Raw genomic sequence first — 16,240 nt, forward strand, 5'->3', positions numbered from 1 at the left:
TATCAAGGTAGGAAGACGGGGAAAAAGAAGTAAAGAAACAAAGGCCTCCAAGGGGGAGGGGCCCCGCGAGGAGCCGGGCTGAGGCCGGGGCGAGTGTCCCCAGGACAGGAGAGCCCCGTCCCGGAGGAGCAGGAGCTGCACCAACCTTCCCGGGTGGAAAGGGGCTCGCGGGGAGGTGGAGCAGGACCCAGGAGGGCGGGGATGCCCTCGGGTTCCCCGAGACAGTAACAGAGCAACTGCGCCGAGCTCCCTAAGGGCTGCAGCGCGCACGGGGGACCCGGAGCAGCTCTGGGGGGCTCGGGCGGAGGAAGAGGCTCCGCGGAGGGGGCTGCGGGGCGGGAGCAGCTCGGGGGGCTCGGGGGCGGCTCCGCGGAGGGGGCTGCGGGGCGGGAGCGCGAATCCAACAGCGCAGGCCCCGGAGCACAGGGCGCCGGGACACAGCCCAGGATCCGGCCTCCCCCCGGGACAGGCAGAGGCCGGGAGGGCCCAGGACAGCGAGGACGCTCCTGCCCCAGCTGAGCAGATCAGTGGCCCCGCCCCGGAGCCTCCAGGCCCTGCAGACCCAGAGCTCAAGAGTTCCTGCGGGGGCTGAATCCAGGTTTCCAGACCTGGCCCCGCCATTGGGGCTGTTCCTCCTGCGGCCTCACGGGGTAAACAACCCCCTCTGAGCCCTGCACCAGGAGGGGGCACAGCAGCTCCCCCAACTGCTAACACCTGAAAATCAGCACAACAGACCCCTCCCCCAGAACACCAGCTAGACGGACAACTTCCAGAAGCCAAGGGACTTAAAGTACACAGAATCAGAAGATACTCCCCGGTGGTTCTTTTTTTTTTGTTTTGTTTTTTTGTTTTTTTGTTTTGTTTTGCTTTTTGATTTGTTTCCTTCCCCCACCCCCTTTTTTTCTTTCTTTTTCTTTTTTTTTTCCGTTTTTTTTTCTTCCCTTTTTTTTCTCTTTCTCTTTTCTTTCCTTCTTTCTCTCCTCTCTTTTTCTCTTTTTCCCAATACAACTTGCTTTTGGCCACTCTGCACTGAGCAAAATGACTAGAAGGAAAACCTCACCTCAAAAGAAAGAATCAGAAACAGTCCTCTCTCCCACAGAGTTACAAAATCTGGATTACAATTCAATGTCAGAAAGCCAATTCAGAAGCACTATTATACAGCTACTGGTGGCTCTAGAAAAAGTATAAAGGACTCAAGAGACTTCATGACTGCAGAATTTAGAGCTAATCAGGCAGAAATTAAAAATCAATTGAATGAGATGCAATCCAAACTAGAAGTCCTAATGTCGAGGGTTAACGAGGTGGAAGAACGAGTGAGTGACAGAGAAGACAAGTTGATAGCAAAGAGGGAAACTGAGGAAAAAAGAGACAAACAATTAAAAGACCATGAAGATAGATTAAGGGAAATAAACGACAGCCTGAGAAAGAAAAACCTACGTTTAATTGGGGTTCCCGAGGGCGCCGAAAGGGACAGAGGGCCAGAATATGTATTTGAACAAATTCTAGCTGAAAACTTTCCGAATCTGGGAAGGAAAACAGGCATTCAGATCCAGGAAATAGATCCCCCCCCTAAAATCAATAAAAACCGTTCAACACCTCGACATTTAATAGTGAAGCTTGCAAATTCCAAAGATAAAGAGAAGATCCTTAAAGCAGCAAGAGACAAGAAATCCCTGACTTTTATGGGGAGGAGTATTAGGGTAACAGCACACCTCTCCACAGAGACCTGGCAGGCCAGAAAGGGCTGGCAGGATATATTCAGGGTCCTAAAGGAGAAGAACATGCAACCAAGAATACTTTATCCAGCAAGGCTCTCATTCAAAATGGAAGGAGAGATAAAGAGTTTCCAAGACAGGCAGCAACTAAAAGAATATGTGACCTCCAAACCAGCTCTGCAAGAAATTTTAAGGGGGACTCTTAAAATTCCCCTTTAAGAAGAAGTTCAGTGGAACAGTCCACAAAAACAAGGACTGAATAGATATCATGATGACACTAAACTCATATCTCTCAATAGTAACTCTGAATGTGAACGGGCTTAATGACCCCATCAAAAGGGGCAGGGTTTCAGACTGGATAAAAAAGCAGGACCCATCTATTTGCTGTCTACAAGAGACTCATTTTAGACAGAAGGACACCTACAGCCTGAAAATAAAAGGTTGGAGAACCATTTACCATTCAAATGGTCCTCAAAAGAAAGCAGGGGTAGCCATCCTTATATCAGATAAACTAAAATTTACCCCAAAGACTGTAGTGAGAGATGAAGAGGGACACTATATCATAATTAAAGGATCTATTCAACAAGAGGACTTAACAATCCTCAATATATATGCCCCGAATGTGGGAGCTGCCAAATATATCAATCAATTATTAACCAAAGTGAAGAAATACTTAGATAATAATACACTTATACTTGGTGACTTCAATCTAGCTCTTTCTATACTCGATAGGTCTTCTAAGCACAACATCTCCAAAGAAACGAGAGCTTTAAATGATACACTGCACCAGATGGATTTCACAGATATCTACAGAACTTTACATCCAAACTCAACTGAATACACATTCTTCTCAAGCGCACATGGAACTTTCTCCAGAATAGACCACATATTGGGTCACAAATCGGGTCTGAACCGATACCAAAAGATTGGGATTGTCCCCTGCATATTCTCAGACCATAATGCCTTGAAATTAGAACTAAATCACAACAAGAAGTTTGGAAGGACCTCAAACATGTGGAGGTTAAGGACCATCCTGCTAAAAGATAAAAGGGTCAACCAGGAAATTAAGGAAGAATTAAAAAGATTCATGGAAACTAATGAGAATGAAGATACAACCGTTCAAAATCTTTGGGATGCAGCAAAAGCAGTCCTAAGGGGGAAATACATCGCAATACAAGCATCCATTCAAAAACTGGAAAGAACTCAAATACAAAAGCTAACCTTACACATAAAGGAGCTAGAGAAAAAACAGCAAATAGATCCTACACCCAAGAGAAGAAGGGAGTAAATAAAGATTTGAGCAGAACTCAACAAAATCGAGACCAGAAGAACTGTGGAACAGATCAACAAAACCAGGAGTTGGTTCTTTGAAAGAATTAACAAGATAGATAAACCATTAGCCAGCCTTATTAAAAAGAAGAGAGAGAAGACTCAAATTAATAAAATCATGAATGAGAAAGGAGAGATCACGACCAACACCAAGGAAATACAAACGATTTTAAAAACATATTGTGAACAGCTATACGCCAATAAATTAGGCAATCTAGAAGAAATGGACGCATTCCTGGAAAGCCACAAACTACCAAAACTGGAACAGGAAGAAATAGAAAACCTGAACAGGCCAATAACCAGGGAGGAAATTGAAGCAGTCATCAAAAACCTCCCAAGACACAAGAGTCCAGGGCCAGATGGCTTCCCAGGGGAATTTTATCAAACGTTTAAAGAAGAAACCATACCTATTCTCCTAAAGCTGTTTGGAAAGATAGAAAGACATGGAGTACTTCCAAATTCGTTCTATGAGGCCAGCATCACCTTAATTCCAAAACCAGACAAAGACCCCACCAAAAAGGAGAATTACAGACCAATATCCCTGATGAACATGGATGCAAAAATTCTCAACAAGATACTGGCCAATAGGATCCAACAGTACATTAAGAAAATTATTCACCATGACCAAGTAGGATTTATCCCTGGGACACAAGGCTGGTTCAACACCCGTAAAACAATCAATGTGATTCATCATATCAGCAAGAGAAAAACCAAGAACCATATGATCCTCTCATTGGATGCAGAGAAAGCATTTGACAAAATACAGCATCCATTCCTGATCAAAACTCTTCAGAGTGTAGGGATAGAGGGAACATTCCTCGACATCTTAAAAGCCATCTATGAAAAGCCCACAGCAAATATCATTCTCAATGGGGAAGCACTGGGAGCCTTTCCCCTAAGATCAGGAACAAGACAGGGATGTCCACTCTCACCACTGCTGTTCAACATAGTACTGGAAGTCCTAGCCTCAGCAATCAGACAACAAAAAGACATTAAAGGCATTCAAATTGGCAAAGAAGAAGTCAAACTCTCCCTCTTTGCCGATGACATGATACTCTACATAGAAAACCCAAAAGCCTCCACCCCAAGATTGCTAGAACTCATACAGCAATTCGGTAGCGTGGCAGGATACATAATCAATGCCCAGAAGTCAGTGGCATTTCTATACACTAACAATGAGACTGAAGAAAGAGAAATTAAGGAGTCAATCCCATTTACAATTGCACCCAAAAGAATAAGATACCTAGGAATAAACCTAACCAAAGAGGTAAAGGATCTATACCCTCAAAACTATAGAACACTTCTGAAAGAAATTGAGGAAGACACAAAGAGATGGAAAAATATTCCATGCTCATGGATTGGCAGAATTAATATTGTGAAAATGTCAATGTTACCCAGGGCAATTTACACGCTTAATGCAGTCCCTATCAAAATACCATGGACTTTCTTCAGAGACTTAGAACAAATTGTTTTAAGATTTGTGTGGAACCAGAAAAGACCCTGAATAGCCAGGGGAATTTAAAAAAGAAAACCATATCTGGGGGCATCACAATGCCAGATTTCAGGTTGTACTACAAAGCTGTGGTCATCAAGACAGTGTGGTACTGGCACAAAAACAGACACATAGATCAATGGAACAGAATAGAGAACCCAGAAGTGGACCCTGAACTTTATGGGCAACTAATATTCAATAAAGGAGGAAAGACTATCCATTGGAAGAAAGACAGTCTCTTCAATAAATGGTGCTGGGAAAATTGGACATCCACATGCAGAAGAATGAAACTAGACCACTCTCTTGCACCATACACAAAGATAAACTCAAAATGGATGAAAGATCTAAATGTGAGACAAGATTCCATCAAAATCCTAGAGAAGAACACAGGCAACACCCTTTTTGAACTCGGCCACAGTAACTTCTTGCAAGATACATCCACGAAGGCAAAAGAAACAAAAGCAAAAATGAACTATTGGGACTTCATCAAGATAAGAAGCTTTTGCACAGCAAAGAATACAGTCAACAAAACTCAAAGACAACCTACAGAATGGGAGAAGATATTTGCAAATGACATATCAGATAAAGGGCTAGTTTCCAAGATCTATAAAGAACTTATTAAACTCAACACCAAAGAAACAAACAATCCAATCATGAAATGGGCAAAAGACATGAACAGAAATCTCACAGAGGAAGACATAGACATGGCCAACATGCACATGAGAAAATGCTCTGCATCACTTGCCATCAGGGAAATACAAATCCAAACCACAATGAGATACCACCTCACACCAGTGAGAATGGGGAAAATTAACAAGGCAGGAAACCACAAATGTTGGAGAGGATGTGGAGAAAAGGGAACCCTCTTACACTGTTGGTGGGAATGTGACCTGGTGCAGCCACTCTGGAAAACTGTGTGGAGGTTCCTCAAACAGTTAAAAATAGACCTGCCCTACGACCCAGCAATTGCACTGTTGGGGATTTACCCCAAAGATACATATGCAATGAAATGCCGGGACACCTGCACCCCGATGTTTATAGCAGCAATGGCCACGATAGCCAAACTGTAGAAGGAGCCTCAGTGTCCATCGAAAGATGAATGGATAAAGAAGATGTGGTTTATGTACACAATGGAATATTACTCAGCCATTAGAAATGACAAATACCCACCATTTGCTTCAACGTGGATGGAACTGGAGAGTATTATGCTGAGTGAAATAAGTCAATCGGAGAAGGACAAACATTATATGGTCTCATTCATTTGGGGAATATAAATAATAGTGAAAGGGAATATAAGGGAAGGGGGAAGAAATGTGTGGGAAATATCAGAAAGGAAGACAGAACGTGAAGACTGCTAACTCTGGGAAACGAACTAGGGGTGGTAGAAGGGGAGGAGGGCAGGGGGTGGGAGTGAATGGGTGATGGGCACTGGGGGTTATTCTGTATGTTAGTAAATTGAACACCAATGAAAAATAAATTTAAAAAAATGGTCCTCAAAAGAAAGTTGGGGTAGCAATCCTCATATCAGATAAATTAAAGTTATCTCAAAGACTGTAGTAAGAGATGAAGAGGGACACTATATCATACTTAAAGGGTGTATCCAACAAGAAGACCTAACAATCATGAATATTTATGCCCCTAATATGGGAGCTGCCAAGTATATCAATCATTTAATAACTGAAGTAAAGAGATACTTAGATAAAATACAGTAATAATAGGAGATTTCAACATGACACTTTCTGCAAATGACAGATATTCTAATCAGAATATCACCAAAGAAACAAGGGCCTTAAATGATACCCTGGACCAGATGGATTTCAGAGATATATACAGAACTTTCCATCTGAATGCAACTGAATACACTTTCTTCTCAAGTGCACATGGAACTTTCTCCAGAATAGACCACATACTGGGCCACAAATCAGGTCTCAACCAATACCAAAAGATTGGGATCGTCCCCTGCTTATTTTCAGACCACAAAGATTTGAAACTAGAATTCAATCACAAAAAGAAATTTGGAAGAAACTCAAACACGTGGAGGTTAAAGAGCATCCTGCTAAAAGATGAAAGGGCCAACCAGGTAATTAGAAAAGACTTAAAAAGATTCATGGAAACTAATGAAAATGAAGATATAACCATTCAAAATCTTTGGGATACAGCAAAAGCAGTCCTAAGAGGGAAATACATCACAATACAAGCCTCCTCAAAAAATTGAAAAAAAAAAAAAAAAAAAAAAAACAACCCTCAAATACACAGCTAACCTCACACCTAAAGGAATTGGACAAAGAACAGCAAGTAAAACCTACACCAAGCAGAAATTAATAAAAATTCGAGCAGAACTCAATGAAAGACCAGAAGAACTGTAGAACATATCAACAGAACCAGGAGTTGGTTCTTTGAAAGAATGAATAAGATAAACCCCTAGTCATCCTAATTAAAAAGAAAAGAGAAAAGACTCAAATTAATAAAATCACAAATGAAAAAGGAGAGATTACAACCAACACCAAGGAAATACAAATGATTTTTAAAATGTATTATGAGCAGCTATACGGCAATAAACTAGGCAATCTAGAAGAAATGGATGCATTTCTGGAGAACCACAAATTACCAAAACTGGAACAGGAAGAAATAAAAAACCTGAACAGGCCAATAACCAGTGAGGAAATTGAAGCAGTCATCAAAAATCTCCAAAGACACAAAAGCCTAGGGCTAGGTGGCTTCCCAGGGGAATTCTATCAAATGTTTAAAGAAGAAATAATATCTATTTTACCAAAGTTGTTCTGAAGGATACAAATAATGGAATACTTCCAAACTCATTTCATGAGACATTACTTTGATTCCAAAATCAGACAAAGACCCCACCAAAAAGGAGAATTATAGACCAATATCCCTGATGAACACGGATGCAAAAATTCTCACCAAGATACTAGCCAACAGGATCGAACAGTACATTAAGCAGATTATTCACTGTGACCAAGTGGGATTTATTCCTGGGATGCAAAGGTGGTTCAAACTTGTAAAACAATCAACATAATAGGTCACATCAAAAACAAACAAAAAAACCCCAAGAACCATAATATCCTCTCAACAGATGCAGAGAAAGCATTTGACATCCATTCCTGATCAAAGCTCTTCAGAGTGTATGGATAGAAGGAACATTTCTCAGCATCTTAAAAGCCATATATGAAAAGCCCACAGTGAATACCATTCTCAATGGGGAAACACTGAGAGCTTTTCCCCTCAGATCAGGAACACCACAGGGATGTCCACTCTCACCGCTGTTATTAAGCATAGTACTAGAAGTCCTAGCCTCAGCAATCAGACAACAAAAAGAAATAAAAGGCATTCAAATTGGCAAAGAAGTCAAACTCTCCCTCTTCACAGATGACATGATACTGTACATAGAAAACCCAAAAGACTCCACCCCAAGATTGCTAGAATTCATACAGCAATTCAGCAATGTGGCAGGATACAAAATCAATGCAAAAATCAGTGGCATTTCTATACACTAACAATGAGACTGAAGAAAGAGAAATCAAGGAGTCAATCTCATTTACAATTGCACCCAAAAACCTAAGGTACCTAGGAATAAACCTAACCAAAGAGGTAAAGGATCTATACCCTAAAAACTACAGAACACTTCTGAAAGAAATTGAGGAAGACACAAAGAGATGGAAAAATATTCCATGCTCATGGTTTGGAAGAATTAATATTGTGAAAATGTCTATGCTACCCAGGGCAATATACACGTTTAATGCAATCCCTATCAAAATACCATGGACTTTCTTCACAGAGTTGGAATAAATAATCTTAAGATTTGTATGGAATCAGGGAATCCCTGGGTGGCTCAGTGGTTTAGTGCCTGTCTTTGGCCCAGGGCATGATCCTGGAGTCCCGGGATCGAGTCCCACATCAGGCTCCCTGCATGGAGTCTGCTTCTCCTTCTGCCTGTGTCTTTGACTCTCTCTCTCCTCTGTGTCTTTCATGAATAAGTAAATACAATCTTAAAAAAAAAAAAAAGATTTGTATGGAATCAGAAACAACCCCGAATAGCCAGGGGAATAATGAAAAAGAAAACCAGTGCCGGGGGCATCACAATGCCAGATGTCAAGCTGTATTACAAAGCTATGATCATCAGGATAGTGTGGTACTGGCACAAAAACAGACACATAGATCAATGGAACAGAATAGAGAACCCAGAAGTGGACCCTCAACTCTATGGTCAACTAATATTCGACAAAGCAGGAAAGACTATCCACTGGAAAAAGGACGGTCTCTTCAATAAAGAGAAAATTTGGTGCTGGGAAAATTGGACAACTACGTGCAGAAGAATGAAACTAGACCATTCTTTTACACCATACACAAAGATAAACTCAAAATGGATGAATGATCTAAATGTGAGACAATAATCCATCAAAATCCCAGAGAAGAACACAGGCATTACCCTTTTTGAACTTGGCCACAGCAACTTCTTGCAAGATACAACCATGAAAGCAAAGGAAACAAAAGCAAAAATGAACTATTGGGACTTAAGATAAAATGCTTCTGCACAGCAAAAGAAACAGTCAACAAAACTAAAAGACAACCTACAGAATGGGAGAAGATATTTGTAAATGACCTATCAGATAAAAGGCTAGTATCTAAAATGTATAAAGAACTTTTTTTTTTCTTTTAGAATATAGAACTTTATTTTGGTTGCAGAGATTTTCATTAGCATTTGGTTCACAGAAAAGTCATTACAAAATAACAAAGGCAACCCTTTGTACAATGACTCATATTGGGGCCACCAGAGAAGTGCAAAGAACAGTGCTGGGGATGGGAGGTGCCGGTGCTCTTGTGCTGAAAATCCTCAGAGAGAAGCCAGTGCTCCTGGCTCCCTCTAGCTACTCCCCTTCCACCCTGCCCAGGAGAGCAGCTCCGAGGGCCTGGCACAACCAGCCTGGGAAGCCACTGGCAAGGTACACAACAGCGACCCCGACAGGCTGGTGAAGGCCCTGCATGAAAGGCTGAGAGGGAGGGGGTTGCTCCAGCTGAGCCAGTCTTGCATTCAGCCCCCCTATCAAGCAGGTGGGATCTGAGCCCACCTGGCGCTGGAATCCTGACACATTCACAGTAAAGCCCTTTGGGAGGCCCTTCCTCCCCTCACCCAGGCTACTAACCTTACCCTGTGCCTGGGCTGGGAACTCAAACTCAACACCCAAGAAACAAAGAATCCAGTCATGAAATGGGCAGAAGATATGAACAGACATTTCTCCAAAGAAAACATACACATGGCCAACAGGCACAAGAGAAAATGCTCCATATCACTTGCCATCAGGGAAATACAAATCAAAACCACAATGAGATTCCACCCCACACCAGTGAGAATGGCAAAAATTAACAAGACAGGAAACAACAGATGTTGGAGAGGATGCGGAGAAAGGGGAACCCTCTTGCACTGTTGGTGGGAATGTGAACTGGTGCAGCCACTCTGGAAATCAGTATGGAGGTTCCTGAAAGAGTTAAAAATAGAGCTACCCTATGACCTAGCAATTGCACTGCTGGGGATTGACCCCAAAGATACAGATGCAGTGAAATGCTGGAACACCTGCTCCCCAATGTTCATAGCAGCAATGTCCACAATAGCCAAACTGTGGAAAGAGCCATAATGTCCTTCAACAGAGGAATGGATAAAGAAGATGTGGTCTATGTATACAATGGAATATGACTCAGCCATCAGAAAAGGTGAATACCCATCATTTGCTTTGACTTGGATGGAACTGGAGGGTATTATGCTGAGTGAAGTAAGTCAGTCAGAGAAGGACAATCATCCTATGGTTTCACTCATATGGGGAATATAAGAAATAGTGAAAGGGATCATAAGGGAAAGGAGGGGAACTGAGTGGGAAAAATTAGGGAGACAAATGATGAGAGACTCGAAACTCTGGGAAATGAACAAAGGGTTGCAGAATGGGAGGTGGGGGGGATGGGGTAATTGGGTGATAGGTACTGAGGAGGGCACTTGATGGGATGAGCACTTTGTGTTATACTATAGGTTGGCAAATCGAGCTTCAATTAAAAAATAAATTAATTAAAAAAAAAGATATTACTGGCACTCCTCTAGATCAGATCTCCTATGCAAGGCAGGTTTTCATGCTGAAGGGTTAAAGTTTCATACTCTGGTCATAAACCAGTTGCCTCATACCAATAGTTAATGTCTTATCACCTCCAACTATTACCTGTATATCATGAATGTTTTTCTCTAGAAAATGATGTTTCTATACTTTGATGAAGTTAGAGAGAGAAATTGAATATATACTGTGGCCCAGGACCCAAGGGGCATAAGTTAAGTTTTATACTGAAATATATATTACAGATTCAATGACTAGGGTAGATTCCAAAGTCACATGGGTCAATAGATCACAGATTTACACTAGCAATTCTCCTGCTAGGCAGCTCAGAGACAATATTAAATCTAATAATTTTTGAGGTTCCTGTTCAAGATAGTGGTTTAGAAGGCTCCTGAACATACCTCATCAACAGCTACATACAGAAAAATTCCCTCTGAAAGAAATTCAGAAGCTAGCTGAGCAACTCCTACACATTGGATGAACAAGAAAAACAAAACAAATCAAAATTTGTAGGAGAAGCTGAGACAGTCTTATCACAAATCCCATTTCTGGCATGACAACACATAATAAGGAGGGAATTCACAACTCCCAGCTTCACCCTGAGGAGTAAAGGGTTTGGATCCCACATTTGGTGCTCCAACTTTTAAAAATATTATTTAAGAATGGGTCCCCCAAACATCAAGTTCTGATGGCTCATGTAAGCTCTCAAAAAGACCGTCATGGTGAGACCAAACGAATCCTTTAAGAATTAATGTCACCATCACCCAGCACAAAGGCAGCAGACTGATATGTGCCTAGTCTTTCTGTAAAAGATTCCTATTTGCTTATCTTAAAATCTTCAGCCTGAAGAGTAGGCTCCTAGCAACTAGGGGCCAACAGTAATACTTTGCAGAGACCAGGGAGGAGAGCCGACACCACCTTGTCCTCTCCTTCTGTCTTGCTACAGTATCTTCTAAAAAAGTGCTGTGTATCTGTTGGCTGTCTCAGTTTTTGTGGCTTCCACCAGTGGACATACCTTGTTAGCCTAGATGTGGTGACCATTAAGGTTTACATTCACAGGTCTCATAGGACTGTAACAAAAAACTATCTTTAATTAGCTATACTTCAGGGCAGAGCATAGAGGTAGCACATAGAAATGCCCAGTCTTTCCATGAAAGAAGCATATTGCTTATCTCAAATTGGAAGACTTCCCCTCAGGTTGGAGCCTGTAACACAACCTTAGGGGATAAATACAATGCTTTCCAGAGATGGGGAAGGCTAGAGGTGTCATAGTCATACTCTTTCTTTGGCTTTCCACAGGAATCTCAGAAAAGAACTTGTGCACACATCTGGCACCATAGCTTTAGAGGCTGCCATGCAGAGGACACATCCCTTGATAGGAGTCAAGAAAAATGAAGAAACAAAAAAATAAAAATAAAAATAAAAATAAAAATAAAAAAAAAGAAAAATGAAGAAACAAGAATATGTTCCAAGTGATGGAATTTTTTTTATTAAAAAAAAGACTTTAATGGAGATAAATAAATCTGATAAAAACTTGAAAATAATAGTCATAAAGATGCTCACCAATATCAAAGTTCTTTAATACATTTTGGATTTATTTTTGTGTATAGTGTAAGAAAGTAGTCTAGTTTTAGCAGCTTATTTCTAGATATTTCTCCTATGGCATGGGAGACAAAAGCAAAAATAAACTATTGGGACTACATCAAGAAAAAGAAAGCTTTTGACAGCAAAGGAAAGAATCAGCAAAACTAAAAGGCAACATTATGGAATGGGAGAAGATACTTGCAAATGACATATCTGATAGAGAGCTAGTATCCAAAGTATATTTTAAAATAACTTGTATAACTCAACACCCAAAAGGCAATCTAATTAAAAAATGGGCAGAGGACATAGACAAAAAAGTTCATTGTCAAGGCAATGCAAATCCAAGCTACAATGAGATATCACTTCACATCTGTCAGAATGGCTCAAATTAACAACACAAGAAACAACAGGTGTTGGTGAAGATGTGAAGAAAAGGGAACACTCTTGCATTATTGGTGGGAATGCAAACTGTTACAAGTCACTCTGGAAAACAGTATGGATGTTTCTTAAAAAGTTAAAAATAGAACTACCCAATGACCCAGCAATTGCAATACTAGGTGTTTACCCAAAGGATACAAAAATACTCATTTGAAAGGATACATCCATCCTGATGTTTATAGCAGCATTACAGAAAGATACCCAATGTCTATCAATTAATGAATAAAGATGATATGTGATATTATATATATATGTATATATAAACTCAGCCATATAAAAGAATGAAATCTTGCTATTTACAATTATGTGAATGGAGCTAGATAAAGACAAATACCATATGATTTCACTCATTTGTGCAATTTTAGAAACAATAGACAAACATAGGGAAACAAAAAAATTGGCAGACCAGGAAACAGACTCTTAACTGTACAGAACAAACAGAGTTACTGGAGGAGAGGTGGGTGGGTGATGGATTAAATAAGTGATGGGTATTAAAGAGGACACTTGTGATAAGCAAAAGCTGTTCTAAGAGAGAAGTTCATAGCAATAAATACCTATATCAAAGATCTCAAAACGTTTATACCTCAAGGAACTATAAAAGAAGAAACTATGCTCAAAATTAGTAAAAAGAAGGAAGTAACAAAAATTAGAGTGGAGATACATGAAAGAGACTAAAAAGACAACTTCAAAACCTTGCTCTTATTTTTATAATCTCTGAAAAAGATGGACAGAATTTTAGTTATATTCAGAGAGAGAGAGAAGACAGAAGATAGAATGGCACACAAAAACAAAGGATGAGAGAATATATGAACAATTATACACCAACAAACTGAACACCCCAGAGAAATGAATAAATTCCTAGAAACATACAACCTACCAAGACTGAGTCATGAAAAAATAAAAAATCTGAACAGACTATCGTTAAAGAGACAGAATGAATCATAGTAAAAAATCTTCCAAAGAACAAAGCCCAGGGCCAGATGGCTTCACTGGTGAATTCTGGCTAACATTAAAGGAAGATTTACTACCAACTCTTCTTAAGACTCTCCAAAAGTTAAGATGAGTTTGGAAGCTGGCCAGCATAGCCTTGATATCCTAGCCAAAGACTCAGCCAGAAAAAAAAAAAAAAAAAAAAACCCAAAACACAAAAAACTACCTTCAAGCCAATACCTCTGAAGAACATAGATGCAGAAATTCTCAACAAAATATTAGCAAGCTGATTTCAATAGCATATTAAAGGTATCATAGTGTGATTTATTCCAGGAAACTAGGATGCAACCTCCACAAATTAATGTAATACAGTACATTAACGAAATGAAGGATTAATATCACATGAACAACTTGAGAGATGCATAAAAAGCATTTTACAAAATTCAGCATTCATCCATGATAAAAACTCTCAACATAAAAAGGCTGTATATGGCATGCCCACAGTTAATATTATACTCAATGGTGAAAAGCTGAAAGCTTTTTCCTCAAAGATCAGGAACAAGACAAAGATGCTTATTCTTCTCATTTTTATGCAACACAGTACTAAATGTCCTAGTCAGATCAACTGGGAGGAGGGTGGAAATCATCTTAATTGAAAAGGGAGCACAACTGTCTGTATTTGCTGACATATTACAAAACCCTAATGATCCCCTGAAATCTAGAATAAATTAATCCAATCAAGTTTTAGTATAAAATCAATATACAAATATCAGCTACATTTCTATACTAATAACAAACTATCAGAAAAAATGAGAAAACACTCCCATTCATAATTACATCAAATAGAATAAAATGACTAGGAATAAATTTCATCAAGGTTAAGGAATTTGACATTTAAAGACACAAATAAATGGAAAAGCATTCCATGTAAATGAGTTGGAAGAATTGATATTGTTAAAACGTCTACTCTACCCAAAGCAATATTCGGTGCAATCCCTATCAAAATTCCAATGGTATTTTTCACAGAAATAAAACAATCCTAAAATTTGAACCACAAAAGATCCCAAATAGTAAAAGAAACTTTGAAAAAGAACAAACTGGAGGTACCATACTTTCTGATTTCAAACTAGGTTAGAAAGTTATAGTAATCAAAATAGTGTGGTATGGGCATTAAAAACAGACACATAGATCAGTGGAACAGAATAGAGAGCCCAGAAATAAACACAAATATGGTTAAATTATGACAATTGAGCCAAGAATATGCAATGGAGAAAGGATGGTCTCTAAAAAATGGTGGAAAAACTAGGTAGACACAGGCAAAAGAATAAATACTGGATGAACATACACAAAAATCAGCTTACAATGGATTAGACTTGATACTTGAAACCATAACCCCCAGAAGATAATATAAGCAGACAAAACAGACTGTGACATTGATCTTGATAATGATTTTTTAGATTTGACCCCAAAAGCAAAGATCAAGAAGTGATACAACATCAAACTAAAAAGCCTCTGCACAGCAAAGAAACCATCAAGAAAAAATGCAAAGGCAGCCTGCCATATGGGAGAAAATATCTGTAACCATGTATCAAATAAGGGGTTAATATTTTATATATATATATATATATATATAAAAAATACATTATATATTCTAACATAATAAAATTATATAATAATATAACTATATTATCTTATAATAAAATTATAATATATTACATATAACTATAATATATATTATATAATTACATAATTATATATTATACAGTATACATTAAACATAAATAATATAACTATATTATATAATTGTAATACATAATATAATATAAAATTATATAACTATAATTATAATTTTATTATTATAATAATATATTATATAATACATTTATATGTAAAACTCCTACATCTCAATAGCAAAAACACCACAAATAGATTGGTAAAAGGTCTATTTACTTCTTTTTCCCATTTTAAAGAACACTAGGTGGCCAGCAACTAACATTTGAATGAATGGATAAAGAGAATGTGACTAGAATTCTGCCATTTGCAACACAGTTGATGGAACTTGCAGGCATTATACGAGGTGAAATTAGTTAGACAAATACTGCAGGGATCACACTTATATGTGAAATCTAGAAAACAAAAATAAAACTTCACAGATACAGTGAATAGATTGATAGTTGCCAGTGGTGAGTGAAGGGGGTCAAAAGATGCACACTTCCAGTTTTAAGATAAATAAGTCCTGGGCTATAATGTACAGCACAGTTATTGTATTTAAGAATACCTTATTGTATATTTGAAACTAGCTAAGGGTATAGATATTAAGAGTTCTTATAAGAAAAAAAAATGTAACTATGTGGTGATGGATGTTAACTTACTGTAGTAATCATTTCACAATACGTATATTCTATGTCAAGAATATCTCAATAAAAAAATCTGGTAAATTCCTAGGACTTACTTTAATATCCAGTGAGAGTCCCAACACCATCACACATGAACTCCATATACATTTACCAGTTCTGCTTCGGGATTTCCTGGTTCTGAAATAGAAGTTGAATCTTTAATCTTGCCCTCTTTGATTCCTGATTGTCTTTCCTAAGTTCTGCTACCTTAATTTGGTAAATTTCTTGAGAAATGATCTCATTCCC

The 16,240-nt window shown here is 38.8% G+C and overlaps 1 long non-coding RNA gene across 1 annotated transcript in view; it reads left to right on the forward strand.

The window, feature by feature from the left end:
• Positions 1-12,047, forward strand: part of LOC112675464 (uncharacterized) — a 41,988-nt gene extending 29,941 nt beyond the window's left edge. The window contains exon 6 of the long non-coding RNA XR_003145892.3: positions 11,946-12,047. This is a non-coding gene — a long non-coding RNA (uncharacterized LOC112675464). The remainder of the gene's footprint in view (positions 1-11,945) is intronic.
• The last annotated feature ends 4,193 nt before the right edge of the window (positions 12,048-16,240 follow it).

Source organism: Canis lupus, chromosome 30 (assembly GCF_003254725.2).
Source record: "Canis lupus dingo isolate Sandy chromosome 30, ASM325472v2, whole genome shotgun sequence".
Taxonomy (NCBI): domain Eukaryota; kingdom Metazoa; phylum Chordata; class Mammalia; order Carnivora; family Canidae; genus Canis; species Canis lupus.